We start from the raw sequence: 27526 nt of genomic DNA on the forward strand, positions 1-27526 counted from the left end.
CTTTATTAGCTATCAGATTGGCTAATTCTTCTTGCAATACAATCAAAGTTGACTGCAATGTTTCAGCATCCATCTCCTCCTCTTCCAACTCTACCTATGGCTCATCCTCTGCTACATCTTGTGGAGGAGGTTGATTTGGCATATTCCCATAAGTTTGGCCCGCTTCCTGGTTGTCTTTGCCATTTAATCTTCTTAAAGGACTTGAGTTCAACTCTTAATGAAAGCACCAAAATATTGACCCTCGATTTGGTCAACGACACAGAGTCAATAAAAATGATAGAAATAAGATCAATTGAACTCAAGAAGATAAACGACACCAAATTTTATAGTGGGGATGCTCTGAATGTAGATTTTGCTGAGGCTGAGTGTTGGGTGGCTGATTCGGTTGGGAGGCAAGTGCAGGCTATCCTCGTGCCAATTGAATGGCTGCCTCTAAGGCTATAGTGGCATCCCTCTGCTGGCGGTCCTTGTCAGCTTACCGCTCATTCATTTCTTGGCATTGCCGGTCAATCTCCCCTTGCTGCAACACCATTGTCTCAGCTAGATTCTCTTTATTAGCTATCAGATTGGCTAATTCTTCTTGCAATACAATCAAAGTTGACTGCAATGTTTCAGCATCCATCTCCTCCTCTTCCAACTCTACCTGTGGCTCATCCTCTGCTACATCTTGTGGAGGAGGTTGATTTGGCATATTCCCATAATTTGGGCCCGCTTCCTGGTTGTCTTTGCCATTTAATCTTCTTAAAGGTCTTGAGTTCAACTCTTAATGAAAGCACCAAAATATTGACCCTCGATTTGGTCAATGACACAGAGTCAATAAAAACGATAGAAATAAGATCAATTGAACTCAAGAAGATAAACGACACCAAAGTTTATAGTGGTTCGGCCCCAGATATTGGTAATAACCCACATCCACTTAGTGTTGTTATTGATATCTTATGAAACCTGCGATCAACAAACAAGGGTTTACTGAGTTTCAGAAGCTCAAAAAAGGTACCCAGGGTCCTTTTTCCAATGAGTCCCTTGAGTCCTATTTATAGGCTCAAGAATCTACTTGTTGGCTGACGGGGCCCAATACACCTTGATCTATACATCTTTCAAAAATAACAGAAAACATAATCTTTATATAAAAATAGGATAAAATGTAACGACTCAAATTCACTGATAAGGCTTAGGGCCTTGATTAGCGTGCCTGGAGGGCAATAAGTGAATTATTGTTATAATAGGTGAATTTGTGTGAATATGTGTTTAGAGATGCATGTTTATGTGAATTAAATATGCATGTGGGCCCCGTCTGGTTATTAGGGGCATGACTGGAATTTTAGTCCGTTGAGGGCATAAATGTAATAATTGTGATATATCTGTGTTGCACGATCCGAGACAGTTCTAGGGAGCGGTTAGCTAGGAAGTCACAACGGGGTTGAAAATCCGCCTCGGGGCGAGTCGAGGGGAGTTTGGGGTATTAGACATTTTATGGGGTTATCGGGTTAAGGAAATAAATATTTGGAGATATATTTGAGGTTAGAATGCCTAGGAGGGAATATTGGTAAAATTTACCATTTTCCCTCGAGGACGTTTTTGGTACCCCGAGCCTTAAGGTAACCTTATAGACTTAAGTTATATAAAACAAAGTTAAGGAAACACTCAGAATATAGGAACCGTCCCACTCACTCTATCTCTCTCATATTCTTCCTTGGGAGCTTGGAGGTTCTAGTTGTGAAAACTAATTGGAAGCTAGGAATCAAGCTAAAGCTTTGGAGGCTAGGAGCTTGGGGCTTAGGAGATCAACTCAGAGACTCAATTAAGCAAGGGTAAGTTTTAAATTATATGAATTGAGCTTGAAATTCCTGCTGGTTTTCTTAGAGTAGTGCATGTTCGTTGGGTGAAGAGTTGATTTTGAGTTTGATAAGGTTTTTGGCTTGAGCTCTTGTTGGGTTTTGTTGCTAAATCTATAGCATAACCTCTGTGATGATTAGTTTGGATTATTGGCTTGATTCTGGGGTTAATTAGGCTGGTTTTTGAGGTGAAAATGGTGAGTTTTTCTGAGCTCGAGGGGTCGGGCCGCGGCGCTGTTCTTGCTGAGCCGCAGCCCCTTAGATCATGGGGCGTCTGGAATTGAAGGCGCGCCAAGGTCGCTGCGCGTGTAGGCTAATTTGAGGCAGGGCCTCCGGTTGAGCTGGGGGTCGCGACGCTTAGTGCATTTTTGGGTTCTAGAGAGGTTTTAGGCTCGGGAATTCAATAGTTAAGGCTCGGGATGGATTTTATCACCCGGATTGATAGAGTTCAATGTCTCGGAGGCTAGAACCATAATCTAAAGCTATTTAATGGATTAGAACTTGATGGGTGGAAATTGTTAATGCTTTGCGACTAGGGTTTCGGCGAGGCTCGGATTAGAGAAATGTGCTCGGGACATCGGTGCTTGGAAATCTCGGGACACAGGTAAGAAAACTACTGTTCCCCATAGAGCTTGTGTTGCAGGGCTCAGCCCTATATGACTATGTTGCAGAGCGTGGCCCTTTAACTGAATTTATATGTGTTTAAATATTTGTTTAGTTATATTATGTGTGTATATAAATGATGGAACGACGATGGCCGAGAACGGCGAAGGCTGGGAACGGTGAAGGTCGAGAACAGCGAATGCCGAGAACGGCAAGGGGCCGGGGGCAGCGTTTAGCACGTGGAGTGCAAGTTGCCATGGCGAGTACCCAAGGGATACCTGGGATATCCTTACGGTATAGACCGCGAACCCAGGGCCTGGTAAAGCGCCTGGGACGGCGTGGCCGTACATGTATAGCCTGATGATGGCATGTTTATATGTTAAGTGTTTGTTATGCATATGTTATCTGCTTGTGAGGGTTTTCTTGCTGGGCTTCGGCTCACGGGTGCTCTATAGTGCAGGTAAAGGCAAGGGGAAAGTCGACCAACCTTGAGTATGGTGAGCGAGATAAGCGGAGTGTACATGTCTGGTCTGCCTGGCTATTACTCTAGGGGTGCTTTTGGGGAATGGTTGTACTAAACTTAAATTTTGTCGTTTAGTTGACTCTGGTTATATTTTGAGTTGTAAATATTTCTAAACAATGTTTTGGGATCCCAAATGTTAAATGTTTTATAATTTTCAATGAAATGTTTATTCTCAAGTTTATGACTCTGAATATGGTTTAACTACACTTTTGTCCTAAAACCTTGATTAGCGAGTTAATTGCACATTTTAAACTCACTTAGTAACGGCTCTAAGGCAGTAGGGTGTTACATAAAATATCTTAGAAATATCGTATAACTGTATTTGAAATGTGACTTTGTTACTACGACCAGACCTGGTCGTACATGCCAGCACACCATCTACCGTACGGTTGAGCATTCTTCTTAAATCCATCCAACAACTTCTGTCCTGGTCGTTGGTCGACCTAAATGTAGTCACTGAGTAAACACGTATAACCCACGTGTACACGAATCTTGCCACGTCAGCAAGTAGTATTTTTTTAGGATAAACATAATATTTTAGTTTAATTTTTCTTTTGAAATATTTATGTCATTTTTTTTATATATAATATATTTTATTTATTTAAAATTTATATGACAATTATACAAATTTAATTAAAATAATTAATAAATTTTATAAATAAAACTAAACGAACGTGTCTTGCATATTGCTTGTATCTAGTATAAATATACATATATATATACTAGGTATAAGTAACGTGCAATGCACGTCTACTTAAATTACAAAATTTATTAATTATTTTTATTAAGTTTTTATAATTGTCATATAAAATTTTAAATAAATAAACAATATTATATATAAAAGAATGACACAAACATACTTAAAAAAAATTAAACAAATATATTGTTTATAATTTTTTTTTTAAATATGATAACATTTTTTATCATAAACTACCATATTTAAAATATAAAGCATTCATCATATTATTCAAATCACATCTTAATGATTGGATAACAGACTTGTTTATTCTTGATAAAAGATAAATATTATTTTAATTTCTTATTTAGTTAGAGACTCATACTATTTATACACACGCCACTTATATACAATGTATTTATTATGTATTATATATTATTATAATAATAATATTTTATAACATTTGAATTATATTAATATAATTAATAAATATTTATTTTTAATTAATTTTAAAAATATATTTTATTAAATATTTAGAATATTTTTTAAAGTAAATAAAAAACCGTTAAACTAAAAATTTATGTTATCTACGCACTTTTTATATAGAAAATATATATATTTTTGGTTAATTCATGCATTTGAACTTTAATATATATTTATATAATATATATGATTGATGATGTAGTTCCACTCACAACAATTCCCTTCAGATTGAACTTTACTTTTGATTCACTGACAAGTTGAGCAAGTTGTGGCACAAAATGACCTTAAGAAAATAATAAAATGCGTACATATTAATTCTAATAATATATATTTTAATTAGCTTTATATATTTGACTTTACATTCACATGAACAATAAAAAATTATCTTGAAGAATATATATATAGGAAAATTTTTCTATAGGGGCTTCAATTTAAGCCCTATCGGTAAGACTCTCAGTGTTTACAACCCGTGAACAGTTTTCGGCGTAATTTTTTTTATGACCATATATATTGTAGCTATTTAGAGCATCCTGCAAATTTTTAGAAAATTTCGAATAGTTTACAGTACCGAAAACTAGGTTCAAACATGTTGTTGCACGCGCGACTAATTTTTTTTATGCGCGTAGAAAACAACATGTTTGAACCTAGTTTTCGGTACTGTAAACTATTCGAAATTTTCTGAAAATTTGCAGGATGCTCTAAATAGCTACAATATACACGGTCATAAAAAAAAGTCGCGCCGAAAACTTTTCACGGGTTGAGAAACACTGAAAGTCCTACCGGTAGGGTTTAAAGTGAAACCCCTATAAAAAAAATTATCATATATATATATAGCCAAATGTCAAATATATATATATATAGATAGATAGATAGATAAAGACAAATAATCGAAGAGGTACCTGCATAGCTCTCGCCTGTAAGGTAAAGTTCTGAGCTTTTGTACTCGGGGAATTTGTCAAACCAGCGTTCAAGGAATATGAGATTGTCTCGTGCTTAACAATTGAAAATTTCATGTGAATATAACATATAAAATTAAACATGAAACTTCTCCAAATAAATTTCAAACTTCTAACAATAAATTATTGGGTAATTCTACAGTGCAATCTCTAAAAATGGACCTATTGGTAGGGCCATTATGTTTTCGCAACATATAAAAATTATAATCCAAAATTTCTTATAATTATAAGAGACCTCCAACAAATTTTAATAAAATACTGAAATCTGAATCAAATAATTTCTTGCAAGCTTGTTTTTTTTGTTATTATTTTTTTAATATGTGTTATGAAACAAAACAATTTGGTACAATAAATTATGAATAATTTTTCGAAAATTTATTTTTAGGAGTTGCACTTCAAAATTTTATAAAATTATTATTAATAATATTTATTAAATTCGTATCATTGTTATATAAATTTTAAATAAATAAAAAATATTATATATAAAAGAATAACATAAACATATTAAATGAAAAATTAAACTAAAATACTATTTATAATTTTTTTTAAATATATATAATATCATAATCTTTTTAAACATAAATAATAATTTTTTAATAAAAATTAAGATTGTGTATTATATATTATTATTATTATGATATTTTATAATATTTAAAATTATATTGATATAATTATTAAATATCTAGTTTTGTATTAAATATTATTATAATAATATTGAATTCTGTTACACCCAGATTTCGAGACCTGAGATTGTGACCTCGAAAGTTGAATTCGTCAAGTATGAGCTCGTGATATCTAAAGTGCATGTTCGTGGTCCAGGTGCCAAACCCTCGAAGCAAGGTGGCAACCTCGAAGATGTGTAACCTCGAAGTTATTTCTGAGCTCGAAAGACATAGTATCGGAGTATATCCGCTGTCGGGTGTCTTCGGATCAAGTAGCTTGGCAAGGGTATAAGCTCGGAGTGTAACAGCCTCGGTGGTGTTTACCCGCTCCAAGCTGGTATTGGGGAAAGCTGCATAGCTCATAATTTACCTAAAGACCTAGACTAACATGATGCAGATTGCTGATCTCGAACGGCTTAGTGGGTCATCTGATGAGACGCAGGCCATGCGTCCAAAATATATTTATTGATGTAACTTCCCTACATTAAAGGGATATTAACTAGTCTGTTATATGCCCCCTGGTCTTTAGGGGACGTTTCCTTGTATATAGGAGTTACAGAATTTGTAACAACCCCAAATTCGCTAATGAGGCTTAAGGGCCTTGATTAGTGTGCCGGGAGGGCATTATTGGGTTAAATGTGATTTGAATGACTTTGTTGACTTAAATGAATGATTACATGATAAGCATGCTTGTATGATTATATGAATATAAATGTGATTAAATGTTATACTTGTGAGAACCACATTATTATGTGGGTAAATCTGTAGAGCACGACTCGAGGCGATCCTAGGGCTAGATAGCGGGAAAAAAGTCACATCGGGGCTTAATAGTTGACTCTGGATAAGTCAGGGGTATTTCAGGTATCGAGTAATTATTTAGACTATCGGGTTATGAAAATAAATATATGGAGATATATTTGAGGTTAGGAAGTCTAGGCGGGAATATTGGGGAATTTTACCATTTTGCCCTCGGGGACGTTTCGGTACCTCGAGCCTTGGGATTGACTTAACTAATTAGTGATAGAATAAGTAAAATATAGAACTCGGTGGAACAAAAGTTAGAACCAACCCTCTTCCTTCTCTCTCAAAGGAACCACAGAAGCAAGGGAAATTGGCTGGGAAATTCAGAGAAATTGAGTTAAGGATTTGGGGATTAGCTCAGGGTTAGCTAAAGGATCTAATCAAGAGTTAAGCTAAGTTCTGAGTTTTATTTTTGATGGTTAAATTATGTGTATATAGTTGAGTTCTAAGTGTTTATGGGTGTTGGCATTAAAGGTTGAATTTGAGGCTGGAACCTTGGAGGTTAGGTCAAAGAACTCTTGGAGGAGTGGTTCTGCAGCTGAGGTAAGCTCTAATCTAAGGTTTAATGGCTGAGTTATAGTGTTTTCATGGCTGGGTTTTGTGTTTTTAAGTTAGAAAGTTTCAGTAATTGAAATGGGTTTTTGATGGGTTTCTAGCCTAGGTTTCAGCTGGATTATGTTATTGGAATCTTGTGGGAAGTTTTTTGATAATTGAGTTGTGGATTTGGGGTGGTTTTGAGTGAGTTTGCATGAGGTTTGAGAGTTAAAAATGGAAGTTTTTCTAGGTTCGAAGGGTTCGAGCCGCGGCATAGTTCTTGGTGAGCCGCGGCCCTTCGAAGCTGATGGATGCTGAGGAAGGAAGGCAGGCCGCGGCATGGTCTAAGTAGGGTCGCGGCCCTTACCTATTTTTGTGCTTTGGGAGGCTTCTGGTTGGGGCCATGCCATGGCATGGATGGCTAATGCCGCGGCCCTTAAGGGATTTTGGGATTTTGAGATTCTAGGCTTGGGAATTTAACCTAGGGTGCTCGGGATTGAATCTTTTACCATGTTTGGTGAAGTTCAATGTTCCGGAGATTAGAACTTTGTCTAGAAGCTCATTTAAGTTTGTTGATGGTATCCTTCACCTTGGTTGTGGCTAGGTGATAAAAGCTTAGGCTCGGGAACGGATCATGCATGAGGAGCGTTGCTCGTAATCAGTAACCGCAAAGATTAAAGGTAAGAAAACTGCACCTAGTTGAATATATGTAATGGGACTAAGGGTTCCCTATTGTGTATGCTTGAAAAGATGGTATTATGCCATGCAAGCTAATTAGTGAACCAACGGCCTAAGGGTGCCAAGGGTTACACTAGCGCACAGGGCGCGGCTTGGCCACTGGTAGCCGAGGACAGTTTAATATGCACTGAGCTCGGTTTAAGCGGGCTGGAGTCAATGGGGTAAACAGAGGGTGCGGCCTAAGTTGTCGGCCCTGATTATTATGTGATATGAATGTTATAAGTGATTGATTGCATCCTTGATTCTGAATATATGTGCTGAATGGTTAAGGTGGATTATTTGATGAGAGTTCATGCTTAGAGAATTTACTATCTGTTGTTATTGTTTGTGTTGCACATCATGTTTTCTTGCTGGGCCTTGGCTTACGGGTGCTACATGGTGCAGGTAAAGGCAAGGGCAAACTTAATCAGCCTTTATTTGGAGAACTCGGCGAGCGGAATGTACATGGCCAGTTGCTCAGCCACCACGGTTGAGGTTTAGGCAAGGACGCGAGACCCAGTAAATGTTCATTTTGCCTTAGTATGGCTGACAGTTGTCTATATTTTTGGGAGTCTGTAATCCAACTTTTAAACTCTGTTTCTCTTGGGATCCCATGTATATAACCGCTTAATTATATGAAATGAAACTTTTGAGACCAAAACCTTTTTAACCCTAGCTCATACATGTTTAGTGACATGTTTTTAAATTAATGACTTGATTCACAAGTCTTGCACCTTTATAAGTACATAGTGTAGCGGTCTTGGCTATCCAGGGCGTTACAACTTGGTATTAGAGCATCCTAAGTTTAAGGGTTCCTGAAGACAGGCTGGACATGTACATTCGCTGCTAGAGATAAGCTCAAATCAGGGTTTGGTAATGTGTATATGTGTTTATGTGCTTATATGCCTAGAATGAATTATGATTGTTGTTATCTGTTGGATTAATAGGGAGCATGAGATACTGATAGGGCCTGGCCCTTGACTGTTGTGTGAAAATATTGAGGCATGTTTATTAGCATAGTCGTGCATGTACATGAATATTTGGGATGGTTAACTTTATATTGTGTATGGATAAATGCTTGATACATAGCTATTGTGTAATGAGATTGGAGGCGTGCATATTAGCAGCCAGTGCATGTGGATGGACGCCTATATGTTGATTGTTTATGATTGGTGATGTTCCATTGGTGGATTTTGGAGAAGTTTTCTTACCCTTTCATCATGGTCTGACTGCCGAGTCGTTATTTGCAGATTGACTTGGATAGCTATGCGTCCAAGAAAATCTACGCGACTACCCGACACTAGGTCCGGGACCGGGGGTGATGATCAAGGCCAGATTCCTCCGCCAGTCCCTAAGAACTGGCAGCAACTATGGCTTATATGCAGGCTCGATTACAGAGTCATGATGAGCAGATCCGTAATTTGACAGCAGGCTCCATCAGGGAGTGATGCCCCTATCGTACCACCTGCGGTGGTACCAGTTGTGCAATCAGGGGAGGTTGGTAATAGATGGGAGCTGTTATATGAGCGGTTCAGGAAGCAGCAACCCCCAATCTTTGAGGCTGGACTGGATCCATTGAAAGTCGAGCAATGGCTAACTATGATTACTACTATTCTGGATTTCATGAGGATAGAGGGGCATGATAGAGTGGCCTGTGCCACTTATATGTTGAGGGAGGATGCCCGCATCTGGTGGGAAGTGGCATCGCAGACCCAGGATGTTACTGCTTTGAGTTGGGAAGGTTTAATTTGGAGGTTGCCCGGGCTCGGGATGTAGATGACAGCAGTCATCTAATGGTCGTCCAAGCTGGGGTAATGCCAGGAAGTCCCCTCTGGGATGATATGCAGAGAAAGCCTGTGAGGTCCTTAACCGAGTTTAATAGACGAGTTTAGAGGTTTGTCAATGTAGAAGAGGCGAGGTCAACACTGAATATGACCTCTCAGCCTGTAACTACAACGATAAACGTAAACTCTGCCTCGGCATCGGCAGACCCGTCAACCTCAAAACCTCCTGCAAAAAACCCTTCCAAAAGGAAGAAGAACGAAGGAAGTAACCCCGAGGCGGAAGGGGGAAAGAAGAAGAAAGGGAAAAGGTATTTCTCCGTGTACAAAGTGTACACCGAGCTCAACGAGTCTCGGGAGAATATATACCTGGCTAATGAGAACCAGGACCCTTTCAGGCGTCCAGACCCCATGAGAAATCAGAAGTCCAAGAGGGACTCCAGCAAGTACTATCGATTTCACAGAGATACTAGGCACACTACTGATGAATGCAAGCAGTTGAAGGACAAGATCGAAGGACTGATCTCGAGAGGATACTTCAGACAGTATGTTAGGAACCAAAATAATAATCAGGCTTCTACTAGCCAGAGGGAAGCTGCGCCACAGCCTGCTCAAAACAATAATTCTCGAGCTATAGAAGAGGATAGGCCCCCTCCGATTGATTGAGAAGATGTGATAACCATCTCAGGTGGGCCTCATCTCGAAGGGATGGGAAAGAATGCCCAAAAGCGATATGTGAACGAGCTAAAAACTGGGGACAGGTCCCTCTATGAACCCGAACCTAGAGCTCCAAAGTGCCAAAAGATTGAATCTCAGCCGATAACCTTTACTGAGGATGATGCGTCCCATGTTCAGTTTCACCACAATGACCCACTGGTCATCACTCTCCAGCTCGCGAATAAGAGAGTTCACTGAGTTCTCATTGATAATGGGAGCTCAGTGAACATTCTCTATAAGGCCACCATAGAAAAGATGGGACTCGCGCTTCGAGACCTAAAAGCTTGTGCAACGACCTTGTATTCTTTTTCAGGAGAGGGGATTGCCTGTATGGGGTCCATTGAACTCCCTGTAACCTTGGGAGACTATCCAGTCTCAGCAACCAAGATAATGGAGTTTGTAGTAGTGGACCTGCCATCGGCCTACAACGTGCTGCTCGGGAGACCCGCCCTAGTAGAGCTGGGGGCACTCTCGTCTGTAAGGCATTTGGCCATCAAGTTCCCGACATCTAGTGGCATCGGGACATTGAAGGGAGACCAGTTGGCCAGGAAGGAATGCTATAGCATTTCCATGAGAGGAAAGAAGCAGGTAAGCGCACAAACGCTCGTCATTATTCAGAATAAAGATGGGACAATCTTGGAGAAAGATGAAGAAATCGACCGAAGGGTGGAGGAAAGAGCTGATCTCGAACCATTAGAAGAGCTCGAAGAATCAGACCCCCCGAAAATGGTAAAGGTCGGGAAAAACCTCCATGAAGAAACTAAATAACAATTAATTTGCTTTTTGAAGAAAAACCAGGATGTCTTCGCATGGTCACATTCGGACATGGTAGGAATAAGTCCAAATATAGTGAGCCATGCCCTAAATATCGATAAAAGCTTCCCACCGAAGCAACAAAAGCGAAGACAACTGGATGATGATAGGAAAAAGGCCCTAAAAGAGGAAATCGATAGGTTAAAGGAAAACCGATTCATTAGGGATGCTTTTTACCCCGATTGGGTAGCCAATCCAGTACTGGTCCCAAAGCCTAATGGAACATGGCTGTTGACGTGGTTCTTCGCCAACAGGAAATTTAGAAAAGAAGAGAAAGGGATTAGTGCTAAAGGTGAACCGAAACAGATATATGAGCTTAGGAAAAAGAAATGGCTACTCGAGACACGTTTTCTAAGTGGTTCGAAGGTTAAAATCCTTCTACTCCACTAGTCGATATTATTGCTATATTCAGGGGATACAATTATAGGGTGTTTGTTACAAGAGAGAATCCAACCCTTATCAACTCCCAAGGTCTCCATATTTATAGGAGAAGGCACCTGGGAGTTGGTAAGAAGGCCATCCTGTGACCTTCTTACCCATCATGTCGACTCTGTGACATTCATGATTAATTCCTAAACCTGACACATAAGTGTGGTCAAATCAATAGGTAAGGGGATAATGGGCCGCACGGCCCAACCTAGTTGAGGATGTCTGAATACGCACGTTCCTGCTGCGTGTTCGAGAAGTCAGGGATATATCAGACACGTGATGTCTGATATATGCACGTTTACCTTGCGTGGCTGACTTTATAAAGGGTCACAGCCTTCAACCCCAGCTCGTAATGCGGGCTGGATGCTTGACCCGACCTTCGATCGTCGTAACCCGGACTCTGTCTTTAAGTTACCAGAGGCGAACCCCCAACCATCCTCGAGCTAAGGAGGTATGACCTTACGACGCAGCTCTGGTTGCGAGGGATGTCCACGAGATAATCAAGGTTAGGCCGCAGCTCAGCTTGCTAATCAGCCCGTGGGAAAATCAGGGCGTACAATGGCGAACCTGCATTAACTACTCGGACCTCAACAAGGCCTGTCCTAAGGATTGCTTTCCTTTACCATAGATTGACCACCTCGTGGATGCAACGACAGGGCATGGACTAATGTCATTTATGGATGCCTATTCTGGATATAACCATATTGCCATGCATGCCCCTAACCAGGAACATACGAGCTTCATAACAGATAAAGGGTTATATTGTTATAACGTCATGCCATTCGGGCTCAAAAATGTTGGAGCCACTTACCAACAGCTTGTGAACATGATGTTCTCTGAGCAAATAGGGAACAACATGGAAGTTTATGTTGACGATATGTTAGTCAAATCTCAACTTAACAATAACCATATTGATGACCTCAAAGAATGCTTTGCCATGCTCTAGAAATATAACATGAAACTTAACCCTCAGAAGTGCTCTTTCGGAGTATCTTCAGGAAAATTCCTGGGTTTCATTGTAAATGCTTGAGGAATAGAGGCTAATCCGGATAAGATCCAAGCCCTGATCGATATGCCTTCACCTCGAAAACACAAAGATGTCCAAAGTTTGATAGGCAGGATGGCGGCACTGAGTAGGTTTATATCAAAATCTACAGACCGTTGTCTTCCGTTTTTCAACCAGTTGAGGGGAGGCAAGAAATTTGAATGGACAGAGGAATGCGAGTTGGCTTTTCAAGAACTCAAGAAGCACCTCGTAGAGCCCCCTATATTGTCAAAACCTATTACGGGAGAAGTTCTGTACTTATATCTTTCTACGACCGAGCACGCCATAAGTGCAGTACTCGTACGAGAGGAAGAAAAGGTGCAAAGGCCCGTGTATTACGTCAGTAAAAGGTTACTGGGGGCAGAATCAAGATATCCCTTGATGGAGAAGCTAGCTCCCAGCTTAATTCACTCATCTCGAAAACTTCGACCCTATTTTCAAGCGCACCCTATCCATGTACTAACTGATCAACCACTAAGACAAGTCTTGTCCAAGACGAAAGCTTCAGGTCAGCTTCTTGAATGGGTCGTTGAACTCGGGCAATTCGAGATCACCTATCATCCAAGGACGACCATTAGGGCGCAAGCCTTAGCAGACTTCATACTGGAGTGTATTGGCAAGACCAACGATGAAGTTATAACCCTGGCCCACGAGCTGTGGAAACTTTACGTTGATGGGTCATCTAATGAAAATGGATTGGGGGCAGGAGTAATTTTGATCACTCCTACAGGAAGCAGATTTCACTCTGCCTTAAGATTTGACTTCAACGCGTCAAATAACAAGGCCGAGTACGAGGCTTTACTGGCGGGACTTCGTATAGCCAAAGAGCTCAAAGCTAAAGCAATGCATTGCTACAACAACTCCCAGCTAGTGGTTAACTAGATCTTGGGAGAGTACCAAGCTCGTGGTACGAGAATGGCAGCGTACTTAGAAAAGGCAAAATCAGCGTTAGAACATTTCGAGTTCTATGCGATAGAGCAGGTCCCTCGAGAGCAGAACTCGAATGCGGATGCCTTAGCCAGGCTAGCTACCTCTATCGAAAATGACGAATTGAATGTTGTGCCAATTGAACATCTCTCGGCACCTAGTATTGACGAGCCAGAGCATGAGGACGTGTGTATGATCGACTCCGAGCCTACCTGGATGACTCCAATAGTTGAATATCTCGAGACTGGCATCCTTCCGAAAGAACAGACCCAGGCTCGAAAGTTGATGTATCAAACCCCTTGTTATACCATTATAGATGGAAGGCTGTATAGAAGATGATATTCCATGCCATTACTTCGGTGTGTGACTCCACCCGAAGCTAAGAAAATCATAGAAGAAATTCATGAAGGGTTCTGTGGAGACCATACTGGGGGGCATAGCCTGTCCAAGAAAATCATACGCCAAGGTTACTTCTGGCCTACCATCAAATCAGACTCATTTGATTACATAAAAAAGTGTGACAAGTGCCAATGATTCGCCACAATTCCTCGAGCTCCACCATCCGAGCTAACTATGATGACCTCCCCATGGCCATTTGCGGTATGGGGAATCGACCTCATAGGCTCTCTTCCGACTGGCAAGGGCGGAGTAAAGTACGCGGTAGTCGCCGTAGATTACTTCACAAAATGGACAGAAGCTGAACCTTTGGCAACCAAAACCTCCAAAAAAGTCCTTGACTTTGTGGTGAAAAATATCATATGTCGATATGGGATGCCGAGGAAGATTGTGTCCGTTAACGGAACCCAGTTCGACAGCGATCTGTTTACCAACTTTTGCGAAAAAAATGGAATAATAAAGAGTTTCTCGTTAGTGGTCCATCCCCAGGCGAATGGCCAGGTCGAAGTTGTAAACAAAACTCTAAAAAGTTCGCTGAAGAAAAAGTTGGAAGAAGCTAAAGGAAGATGGCCCGAAGAATTTCCCCAGGTCCTATAGGGATATAGGACTACGGCCGGTACATCGACAGGACATACCCCGTTCTCTCTGGCATACGGTTGCGAGGCTATGTTGCCAGTTGAGGTCGAAATTCCCACAATTCGAGCCCTCGCTTACAATCAAGCCTCGAACCACTCTCAGCTCAAAGAAACTCTTGACCTGATCGAAGAAAGAAGGAACGAAACTCAACTAAAAAATGTTGCATACCAACAGCGAGCTACCTAGTACTTCAACAAAAGAGTTCGGGATCGAAAATTCGGTATGGGAGATTTGGTGCTAAGGCGTGTATTCTTGGCAACGCGGGATCCAGAAGCTGGCGTGCTCGGGCCAAATTGGGAAGGACCCTACCAGATAGAGTCAGTCATCCGACCCGGTGTTTACAAGTTGGCGAGATTGGATGGAAGTCTAGTACCGCGAGCATGGAATGGCGAACACCTACGACCTTACTATCAATAGTATAGTAAGGATGTTGCCTGTACCAATGCTTGTTTATCTGTATTGTTTTTCTATTTTTGGATTTTTTTCAAATAAAGTTTGATTTCGGTTAATATGCTGTATTTTTTGCAATCTCTCTTAATTTAATAACCTATGGTCACACTCATAGGATATTAAGGGGACATTAGTGGTACATATACCATTAGCTTGAAAAAATAAAATAGCATATACGAAAAATATATAAGTGTTTGGATATAACCAAATGCGCAAGCTGAGATAGTTTGGATATAACCAAACTATCAAAAACATACAAGTGTTTGGATGTAACCAAATGCGCGAGCTAAGAAAATTTGGACATAACCGAATTATCGAAAGATAAAAATGTTTGGATGTGACCAAATATGCAAACTATATTAAAAATATAAGTGTATGGATTACAAACCTAACACGACCTTAATAGGTTTGGAACAAACCAGCTAAAACTAATCGCCAGTTAGTTGGAGCATAACCCACTTCGTGTTAAGCCGAGATCGAGGCTGGAGTATCTTGCAAAACAATATTTTGGACCTCATAACTTCAGAGAGCTAACCAAGGACGAGAAAAAGTAACTAAAATGTAAGATATAACTAAATCATTTGCATTACACACCATACAAGTACTTTCGGGTGCATGGTAAAAGTAATATCCGACCTTGACAAATAACGAGATCGGAAGCGGATAATTCGAGCAAACTGTGCATGAATGCATTGAACCTCGAGCTTAAATCCAAACTATGTCTGTGTGATTAAACAGACATATATGGCACTTTAATATAAAATGTGCAAAATATTTCAACCCAAGAAATGTAAAGCATATATATTAAAATGAAGTCAAAAAGAAAGAAAAATTGTATCAGCCCAACGGGCATAAATTAAAAGAAAGAAATTACAAAGAATAAAGGGACGCAGCCCCGAGATATCATCTAAAGAGAAGGAGCAACCCCCTTGGCCTTCTCAGCATCCTCCTTGGCCTTCTTAGCATCAGCATCCCCCTTGGCTCCCTCTGCGTCATCTCGAGCAGCCTCCTCCTCATTAAGCCGAGCCTGCCATTTGGCCACGAGCTTCGCTTCAAGATGGCCTAAGAAGCTGGTATCGAGGTCGACATTATTGGCCCAGATTCTGTACATGGCCAGGTCGACTGCCCGATCCTTTTTCTCCTTAAACTCTTCAAGAAGACGAGCCTTCTCATTCTCAATGATCTCAAAAGTGACGGCCTTATTTTTTTCAAGCTTGGCATTGACCCCCTCGAGCCGAGCATTCTCCTTTTCAAGCTCTGCGAGCTTGGCATTCTGCTTTTCAAGCTCGGATATCTTCACCTTAAGCTCCTCGACTCCTGCCTTTATCTTTGCCTTTGTTGCCTTGAGCTCATCACTCAGTTTGAGTTGAAGATCCTTCGCCTCCTGAGCAAGAGTCATGCTCGAGTGGACTTCGTTGTTCAGCCTATAATTAAGCTGAGCATCGACAGCAAGAGCCTGGCGTTCAAAAAACACAAAATTAGTATATGGGCTAAGTGTAAATGCAACTAACTGGTGAGAGAGGAAATATTACTGCAGCGTGGAGCTCAACACTCTTCTTGTAAAGAGTGTTGCAGTCTTTGGCATTGTTCAGAAACTGCCAGTGAGGAGCGTCAAAGCTCCCAAAGCTTTGGCCCACCCGAGACAGGATGTTTGAGCCTAGTGTTGCCCAGTGGGATCCAGCAGCATTGTCGATCACATACTCGTCAGCATGAGTAGAGATCGAGAGCAGGGGTGTCTTCAAGGACGAGGGTTTCTTCGGAGGCAGGCCAGCTGGGGGATTGAGTTGGGATGTAGAAGGAGCTGGGGGTAGGGTCGACGAAGAAGTCCCGACCTGGCCACATGGACTTAGAGCTGAGCTCGGAACAACTGGAGCCAGGGGAGGTGGTGTTTTCTCGGTCCTCTTAAGGACCTTGGCAGGCCAGTTGGTCTTTCGCGACCCCCTGGGACGCTTACTCCTCTTGGCTCCACCACTCTCAAGGATGTTGTCGAGATCGGAGTCCATCTCGCCTGTACAGTTACATCACAATATGAGTTATCAAAAAATAAAGTAACTCAGCATAATGCAAACATACATGGGATAAAAAGACAAGTGGAGAGAAACCTAACTGGAACTCTTCCCAAAGCTTGAGCTCGGCGACCATGAAATTCCCCCATCTTCAGAAGAGGCGGGGGGAGTACCTTCCCTATAGGTGGACGTCAACCTCGAAAGGTCCCTATAGTCGTTGGTCCCATATTGGACGGCTATTCCATTCCATACCTAGTTCAGGCTATACATGGTGTCATACTTCTTGAGCCAGCTATCGAACCTATGAACCCGTTCATCTACCCAAGACCATACATAAAAATGGTTCCTATCGTCCTCACACAATACTAACCTATCGGGTTTATGCTTTAGTAGGGAGGGGGACAACATATTCGAGCTTAGGATGACTGTACCTTGCTCATCCGAGCCCGAGCTTGAGGCCTCGTCGTTGGCCTCGTTCCCCGATTGAGGACTCCTTTGACGAGCTGGAGGTGGAGGCCTCGCCTCTCTCCTTGGGGGGAGGTTGCCGGTTGGCAGAGGAACGAGCTCCCACCGGTCATATTTCTTATTGGACCAGTCCGATGTAGACTGATCCTCTCCTAAGAGCCCACAGGCCCGAAGCTTTTCTTCATGCAGGAGATAGGAAAGGGATCTCCTGCCGTAAGGAAGTTGGAGCAGAGCCTCTCTGTGCTCCTTCATCTCATCAGTGGGAGTAGGGTGATGGTAGTTGGCTGGAAAGTTAAACACATTTTAGCTAAGCACGAGCCTAAAGCAAAGTTCGAGCACAGAAAAGAAGGAGGTTGAGATACTTACAAATCCATCTGAACGAGTAGTATTGAGACAGGGCTAGGAAATCTGTCCAGAAGAAGGCCTTCTTGAAGTCGGGAGGGTGATTGGGAAGATCCTCGAACACCTTCTTCTCCTTCAGATAGCTCAAAAGATAGTAGAAGCCGTCCCCTCCCCGAGCTCGGGAGGGATTGCTTTTCAAACAAAAGAGATACAGGATCTCCTTTGGCGATGGTCCTTCCCACTTTAGCTCGTGGTACAGCGACCTCAGGGCAGACAGAACCCTGTAAGAGTTGGTGTTGAGCTGGAAGGGGGCCAGCCCAACAAAATCTGTGAAGTCCTTGAAAAAAGACTTCAAGGGCAGTAACGCCCCCGCCTTCATGTGCTCCTGGCTCCAAGCTGCGTATCTAAGCTTGCTATCAGGATTTCCATCTCTTGGAGCGCGGCAGCTTCGCTCGTGGGAGGTCGGGGCTCGACACCTTAGCGAGCCTAATAGTCCTATACCATGAAAGGCCAGGATATCGGTTATCTGGCCTAGTGACGTAACTGAGCTCCAATAATGCTCGGCCTCGAAAAATTCCCTCCTCGGCTGCGAGGTAGAGAGTTCCCCCATCAGTGAAAACTGAAGATCACCTGGCTTGAAAGCAATCGTCACTTTAAGCGAAGGGTTGGGTGGAATCGATCTAGGCTCGCTGTCTGGATCTGGATGTAGGGCGACCCTTGTCTTTTCCTTTTTCCCTCTTCGACATCGTCTATCTGACGTCGAAAGTGATCTCGAGTGTCCTCTTGCTCACGCTTCAGTTCGTGCTCCCGAATTAAACGTTGATTCCGAGTGAAAGGAGATTCCGGGCTCAGAGTTACTGGCGAATAGGGGATTGCGAGCTTTGACCCCCACCACTTTCCCGAATTTTGCAGCATCTAACAAGAAAGTAAAAGGGTGAGGGCCAAGCAAGCAAGAAGCACAGAGATAAATAGTACCTAAGCTCGAATGATCGAGGCTACAAGGCAAGCTCGATCCAAAGGAGACGAGACCACTCCCAGAGCGTGTGTTCCACCGAAGGATAGGAAGGTGATATGTCATGGGAAATCCCGAAATATTAGGGAAGAAAGGTGGCGGTAATTAAAAAAGTGATATTTTTGGGAATCGTGCATTCCTTAAAGACACACCCTAATTTTGTACCCGATATCTTGGTGTACAAGATACGGTTCCTGAAATTTGAAAATCCAAAAAAGGAACCATTTTTGGACCATTTTTCGCATAAACTGGGTTTGAACCTAATGTCTACCAGTTGAAGCACCCTAATCCTAGTGCGTTAAACTAGTGAACGGACAAATGGGACGAGAGTAAAACCTAATGCCTACAGTGTAACAGAAGTATAAGCATGCATAAAAAAAATGTGTGTATATATATAACGCAAAAAAACCATAAACCGAAAACTTACACAATGAAATCGGTGGAAACAGAGTAATGGATGATTGGACGAGCGGTTGCAAATACGATCTCACTAAGTCAGAAAGTCCAACATTGCTTTGTCTTCTTGGCATGGAGAACATGCAAGAGCTGGGCAAAAGTTTCTGGTTTTTTCTCTCTGAGAATTTGAACGTGAAAGAGAAATGAAGAAGACGATCGGAAGCTTATTTATAGGCCCATGAAGATGTTAAAAGTTGAATTGATCTGAGCCATTGACCAGATTCCGTATCAGATCTGATGGCCAGGGACAAACGACATGATGGTACCATAAAGTTGGCAGGTGAACGATCGTGGGCAGAGTTTCAAGGCACTCAAGTACCTTGAATAAGCAATACTCAACTAACGCGTGTCTATACTCGAGTATGTGATGAAACGGTTCCCGAAGAAAGTAGTTCAAAAGTTTCCTTCTCATAGGATTCGAACTAATACTTTTGAGGGGGCAAAATGTTACACCTAGATTTCGAGACCTGAGATTGTGACCTCGAAAGCTGGATTCGTCAGGTGTGAGCTCGTGATATCTAAAGTGCATGTTCGTGGTCCAGGTGCCAAACCCTCGAAGCAAGGTGGCAACCTCGAAGATGTGTAACCTCGAAGTTATTTTTGAGCTCGAAAGACGTAGTATCGAAGTATATCCGTTGTCGGGTGTCTTCGGATCAAGTAGCCCGAGCTTGGCAAGGGTATAAGCTCGGAGTGTAACAGCCTCGGTGGTGTTTACCCGCTCCAAGCTGATATTGGGGAAAGCTGCATAGCTCATAATTTACCTAAAGACCTGGACTGACGTGATGCAGATTGCTGATCTCGAACGGCTTAGTGGGTCATCTGATGAGACGCAGTCCATGCGTCCAAAAGATATTTATTGTTTTAACTTCCCTACATTAAAGGGATATTAACTAGTCTATTATATGCCCCTGGTCTTCAGGGGACGTTTCCTTGTATATAGGAGTTACAGAATTTAATGTCATTATTCCCATTAATGAAGAGGAGTATCTTCTCGAAATATGTGGGAATGAACACTGAGAACTCTTTATAAATAGAGATGTCATGAACACTTGAGAAGGAATTTTTGTTATCTTAAGAGAATTTCTGGAGAATTCATCCTTGAAGGATTTCCAGAAACTCCAAAGTCCTAATAAAAAAGACTCGTGGACTAGGCAGAGGTAACTGCTGAACCACGTAAAAAATCCTCATTGTTCTACTATACTATTCATCTTTGCCATAGTTTTTATTGTTTATTTGCTCTGCATTTTAAGTTGACGAAAAACGGCGTCAATATATTCATATTAATATAATTCGTAAAAAATTAGGATTATATATTCATAATAATATTTTATAATATTTAAATTTATATCAATATAATTATTAAATATCTAGTATCATATTATATATTATTATAATAATAATATTTTATAACCTTTAAATTTATATCAATATAATTATTACATAGGTAGTTTTCTAGTAAATATTATTATAATAATAATAATTCATAATATTTGAATTTATATTAATATATTTTATAAATATCTATTTTAAGTTAGTTTTAAAAATATATTCCGTTAAATATTTAGATTATTTGGTTAAAATTAGCAAAACAAACTCTTGAGACGAATAATTTTTATTATCTACAAAGATTTTATTTATATAGAAGAGATATTGATTAATACTCTTGTATTTCCACTTATTATAAATAAGTTACGTTAAGTAGAAGAGGAACCTGTAATTTCATCTGTCACATTGCCATAAAATGATTTATTCGCAGAGTAAGAAAAACCAACTCCTGCAGGTGACTCCAAGTACAACATATTGGCTTCTGTAAAGAAAAAAGAAAAAAGAAAAAAAGAGTTAATTCCCATGTCAAAATTATGTTCTTAATTATTTATTTAAAATTACTAGAATATTAATGTGAGAGAGGGTAGGCATTGTTTGGGTCATAATGTTGAGTATTTGCACCAATGGTGAACCGCGGCCAACTAGTAAAACTTATAATATGATGGAGATTAATTTTAAGGAATTATTATACTAATTTTTTTTTTCTTTTCTTACCAATTTACACCATTGTGGTTTAACAAATACAAAAATATTATTTTATAATTAACGAACCAGTATACAAATATACCTTTAAGCATAAATTTAATTTAATTTATTTTAGATATTACCAAAGTATTATAATTTATTTTTTAAGCAAATTACATAAAATATCTTCTATAAAAAATATTACATGAAATATCTAATATATTAAAAAAATTCAAATTTTATCATTATTTTTCTAAAATTCAAATTTAAATTTAAGTATATAAAGTATTTAATTAATTTTAATTAACTAGAACCCTAAAATTAAAAAATATATATTATTATTTCAGTAATCGAAAGCTTAAGAAGAAAAATTAAAGTAGTCTTACAATTTAAGTTTTAATCAATTAAAATTATTTAAATATTTATAATTTTTAAACTTAGATTTTCGTTTTTAGAAAATTATTATTTTTCAATTTTATTTATTTAAAATAAATTTTTTTGTCATATTGAAAATTAAGATTATTAAAATTATGTTTAACGGATATTTTTATATTAATTTATTAAGTATATTAAAATATTTAATTATTTATGAAACGAGAAGACTATAAATATGATACTCAAATAAAGAAGAGGATATTAAAATAATAAAAATTTTAGTTTTGATTAATAAGTAGCAAGGCAAGGCATATTATAATATGGATAAATGTCAAATTGAAGGAGAAGGACGTATTCTAATGGTTTTTAAACAGATAACTCAAGTATATGGAAAAGATTTCAATTTGTTATATCAAGTATATGAGCATGAGTCATCACCTGTGTTCCAACTGTATTGATTTATACCGAGGTCTTGTTCATTCGGCTTGAAAGGACCATTTATAGCGAAAGCACCAAAGCCAACAGAAGAGCATCCTGGGCCAGCATAAGGTTAAAAGAAGGCCATACGTCATCACCAAAGTCCAATACCTTTTAACAAAAAGTTGCTCCAAATAAGAATAAAAAGAAAACGAAAAAAAAAATGATGTAAATACGTTGGTGAGTTATTACTTTGGATATTTGAAGTGTAGTGAAAGATCTAATCTTTGAAAGTAATAAATTATAGAAATTATAGGGGAATTCTCCAATAAGGGCTTCACTTTAAGTCTTACCGGTAGGGCTCTTACTGTTTACAACCCGTGAACAGTTTTCAGCGCGATTTTTTTTTATGACCGTGTATATTGTAGCTATTTAGAGCATCCTGCAAATTTTCAGAAAATTCCGAATAGTTTACAGTACCGAAAACTAGGTTCAAACATGTTGTTGCATGCGTAACTAATTTTTTTCATGCGCGTGAAAAACAATATGTTTGAACTTAGTTTTCGGTAATGTAAACTAGTCGGAATTTTCTAAAAATTTGCAAGATACTCTAAATAGCTACAATATACATGGTCATAAAAAAAAGTCGCGCCAAAAACTATTCACGGATCGAGAAACACTAAGAGCCCTACCGGTAGAGCTTAAAGTGAAATCCCTATAAAAGAATTGTCCATAAATTATATTCTAAGATGATAAATTACACTATATGTTTACTTTAAAATATATATACACTAGTAAATATAGTCGCGCAATTAGAAAATTATATATATATATATATGAATTTTTATATTTATTTGATTATTTTATAATATTTTAAAAAAATAATATAATATTGAGTAAGAAAATTATAATTTTTTTATAATGCTAGAAAATTATAATTTTTGTATACGTTTAATACTATATATGTTTGTGTACTTCACCAAAAATTATATATATGCATTATATTATATTATCTCTCAAAATTGTCTCATAAATCATTTCTTTTCAGTTTGCTAATAACTTTTCTAATCATTATATAAAAAAATACGATGAATTATATCATAATTTCCAAAGTTCACTTTTTTATAGAGGGTGTATATTTTTAATATTAGGGCGCATATATATTTTTTCAAACGAATTTAGTATCACCACATTATATAATTTTTTATATACTGCTTCAAAGATTGTGAATGTGACATTTTTTAAAATAGGTGATAAAAAAATATATATACATTCTTGTTACATTATACATTATGCCATATATATATTATTCTATTTACATTATATATTTGTCATTTTTTCAATATATAATATATAATACAAAATTAAATATATAAATATAAATAGTATGTTAAATAATAGTATAAATTGAAAAATTATATATGTTACTATTGGGCAAGATTGAGTTAAATCATTCACCATATAAGAAAACAAAATATTAATATTTGGAAAAATTACAAATCAAAGTAAATAAATGACACTTTATTTATAGCCTAAAAGTATAACAACCACAGTGGTTTATAAATCATGTGGGATTATAAGGACTTCTTAAATTGTTAATTAATTTATTTGTTAAATAGAAAAATCACAAATTATGAGAAAATAGATAAATCATATATTATTGATTCTAGAAAGTCACATCATCTCTATATAACTCTCAGTTATATAAGTACTAGATACAAGCAACGTGCAATGCACGTTTGCTTAGTTTTGTTTAAATAATTTATTAATTATTTTTGTTAAATGGGTATCGTTGTCATATAAATTTCAAATAAATAAATAATAATTTATATATAAAACTGACATAAACAAATTAAATGAAAAATTAAACCAAAACATTATTTATGTTTTTTAAAAAATATATATATATAATACCTTTTTAAACATAAATAATAATTCTTTTAATAAAAATTAATAAAATGGTTCAAATAGACCCCTAAACCAAATTTTAATGAAGAAAATATTGAATATAACATCAGTTGCCAAGAAGAATGATTTTAATTTATTTTAAATTGTTAGTTTGGTGACTTATTTGTAATTTTAGTTCAGACTTTCACCAAAATCGAATTTATGGTTATATTTGAACCAGTACAAAAAATCATTTATCAAAACGCATGGTCCAAACAAGTAATTGGATAAAAAATAGAGTCCAAAAAGTTATAAACCCTTAAATTTATATTAATATGATTAGTAATTATCCAGTCTTGTATTATATATTTTTATAATAATGATATTTTTTTATAACAATTGAATTTGAATTTATATTAATGTTGACGTCGTTTTTCGCCAACTTAATTAGTAGAGTAATTAAACAATAAAATACTGGAGCAAATGAATAAAGAGGAAAAAAGAAGATTTTTACATGGTTCAGCAGTTAACTCCGCCTAGTCCACGAGTCTATATTATTAAGACTTCGGAGTTTTCTGGAAACTTTTCAAAGAAGAGTTGCCCAGAGTGTTCTCTCCAAAAATCAGAAAGAAGGTCCTTTACAAATGGTGTTTCCTTCTCTATTTATAGGGAAGGTTGCAGAATTCATTCCCACATATTTCGAGTAGATATTTTGTAAATCAATTAACATAATGCTATTAAATGCATTATCTCCTACATACACGAAAACGTCCCATGAAGATCGGGAACAAATAACAGATTAAATGATATCCCTTAAATATTGGGATTGTAGAACAATAAACATGTTCACACGTAATGGGTTATCCCAGATGATTCATCAAATCTTCGAAATCAGCATTCGGCATTGAGTATGTCAAGACTATGAGTCGATCACGAGCTCGCCACCCAACTTCCTGCTATGCTCGAGACAAGTAGATGTTGACGAGGCTATCGCATCCGAGCTTGCACTTTCTGAGCTTGAGCTGTCTTGCCTGAAGGAAATCGGTGAAAAATATATTTAAGTGTCATGCCGTTGCGAGCTCAGAGAATACTCGAGGCTATACATCCTTGAGGTCGTTGTTTACTTTAAAGAGGTTCGACGATTGGACCATATGATGACCGCATGTATTTCGAGCTCACTCCTGACGAGCCCAGTTTTACAGGTCATAACTTCTTATCTCGAAATCTAGGTGTAACATTTTTCCCCCTCAAAAGTATCAGTTCGAATCCCGTGAGAAGGAAACTTTTGAACTGCCCTTCTTGGAAACTATACCATCAACTGCACTCGAGTGTGGACACGCGTCAGGCGGGTATTGGAAGATCAGAGTACTTGAGTATGTTTGCACCATGCCCACGTCTCCTCATCTGCCATCTTTTTGCCGCCATTGCCACGCCAATACATGTTCGTTCAATCAGATACCAATCTCATCCAACGGTCCATATTTAATTTGTCGTTTGGCATTCTGCTATGGCCTATAAATACGCCCATCGTCTTCTTCATTTCAATTTTACATTTTTGAGTTTTCAGAGAGAAGAGAAGAACAAAAACCCAGAACTTAAAACCCGTTCTACTGTTGTATGTTCTCGAAGCTGATGAAACAAAGCACCGTCGGCCTATTCGACTCCGTGAGATCGATTTTGCAACCTCTCCTTCGGTCATCCATTTCTCTGTTCTCACCATCTACATTGTGTGTCTATTCTTGACCCCCATATGTTCGTGTATATACTTTCTTTTTCCATGCATGTTTATGTTGTTGCACTTAGGCACATTTACTAGTTTTGTACTAGAATGCTTCAGTCAATACCGAGTAGTTTTTAGGCTCTTCTGTTGTTAAGATTTTTCAAAACCAGATTTTTGCATAAATGATGCTAATATGGCTTTTACTGGGTTATCTTGATTTCGACTATCGTATTGTGTAGACCAAGAAACTGGGTATAGGATTAGGGTTTTCAGATTGCACGTTTCCCAAAAATATCACCTTTTTGAGTTTCCGCCAACTTTTTTCCCTAAAAATCCAGAATTCTAAAAAATAAATCCACTTTTCCCCTTTACGTGGCATACACGCTCCGAGCCTAATCTCGCTCTTTTGACCGAGCTCATTCCATAGTCTCGAGCATTCGAGCTTAGACTGTCTTGATTTTCATTCTTAATCTCTTATTCGTCTGGCCCTGACCCTTTTGCTCTCTTACTAGATGTCGCAGAACTTGGAAAAGCGGTGGGGGTCAAAACTCGTGATTCCTTACTCACCAACAACTCCAAGCCCGGAGTCACCTTTTACTTGGAATTAGCGCTTGATTTGGGAACACAAACTAAGGTGTGAGCAAGAAGATACCCGAGCTCACTTTCGACGCCAAATCGACGAGGTCGAGGAGAAAAGGAGGAAAAAACTTAGGGTCGCGATCTATCCTGACTCAGACCCCGAGACTAGACCAATCCCCCTCAATCCTACTCTTAAAGTGACGATCGCATTCAAATCGGGTGATCTCCAATTTTCACTGATGGAAGAACCATCAAATCCCCCATCTACCTCGCAACCAACCACTATTCCCACGTCGAGGGGAGAATTTTTTGAGGCCGAGCATTATTGGAGATCGATTTCTTCACTAGAGAAAATCTTTGACATCTTGGCCCTCCACGAAATTGGATTATCAGGCTCGTTGAGGTGTCGAGCTCCTACCTCCCACAAGCAAAGCTGTCGCGCCCCGGGAGATGGTAATCCCGACAGTAAGTTAAAATATGCGACTTGGAGCCATGAGCACTTGAGGGCAGGGGCCTTATTGCCCTTGAAGTACTTTTTTAAGGACTTTTTGGATTTTGTTGGGCTCGCCCCCTTCCAACTCAACACCAACTCATACATGGTTTTGTCAGCCCTGAGGTCGCTTTACCACGAGCTAAAGTGGGAAGGACCTTCACCAAAAGAGATTGTGTATCTCTTTTGCTTGAAAAGCAATCCCTCCCGAGCTCAGGGAGGAGATGGCTTCTATTATCTCTCGAGCTATCCTCGTGAGAAGAAAATCTTCGAGGACCTACTGAACCATCCTCCCAACTTCAAGGTGGTGTTCTTTTGGACGGACGACTTGGCTCCCTCCAGACACTATTCGTTCAGGCGAATCCGTAAGTATTTTTCTTTTTATGCTCGAATTTTTTCATAGGCTCAAACCACTCATAATACATTTACTTCTTCAGCCAACTATCATCGTCCTACTCCCACTGGTGAGCTGAAGGAGCATAAGGAGACTTTGCTTCAACTCCCTTATGGCAGGCGCTCCCTGTCTTATCTTCTTCATTAAGATAAGCTTCGAGCCTGTGGTCTCTTAGAGAAGGATCAATCTACAAACGACTGGTCCAACAAGAAGTACACCAAGTGGGAGTGTGTGCCTCTCCCAACCAAAAGCCCTCCCCCGAGGCGAAGCTCTAAGGCACGATCCCCCATTCGCCATCCTAGGAGTCCGTGCTCGGGGAATGAGGCCAATGACGAGGCTTCGAGCTTGAGTGAAAGAGGTATGGTCATCCTTAGCTCGACTTTATGGTC

At 39.1% G+C, this 27526-nt stretch overlaps 1 pseudogene; it reads right to left on the reverse strand.

The window, feature by feature from the left end:
- The window catches only part of LOC133825210 (serine carboxypeptidase-like 45), a 93648-nt pseudogene that overhangs the window by 14546 nt on the left and 51576 nt on the right, over positions 1 to 27526 (reverse strand).

The sequence above is a fragment of the Humulus lupulus genome, chromosome 3, assembly GCF_963169125.1.
Source record: "Humulus lupulus chromosome 3, drHumLupu1.1, whole genome shotgun sequence".
Classification (NCBI taxonomy): Eukaryota; Viridiplantae; Streptophyta; class Magnoliopsida; order Rosales; family Cannabaceae; genus Humulus; species Humulus lupulus.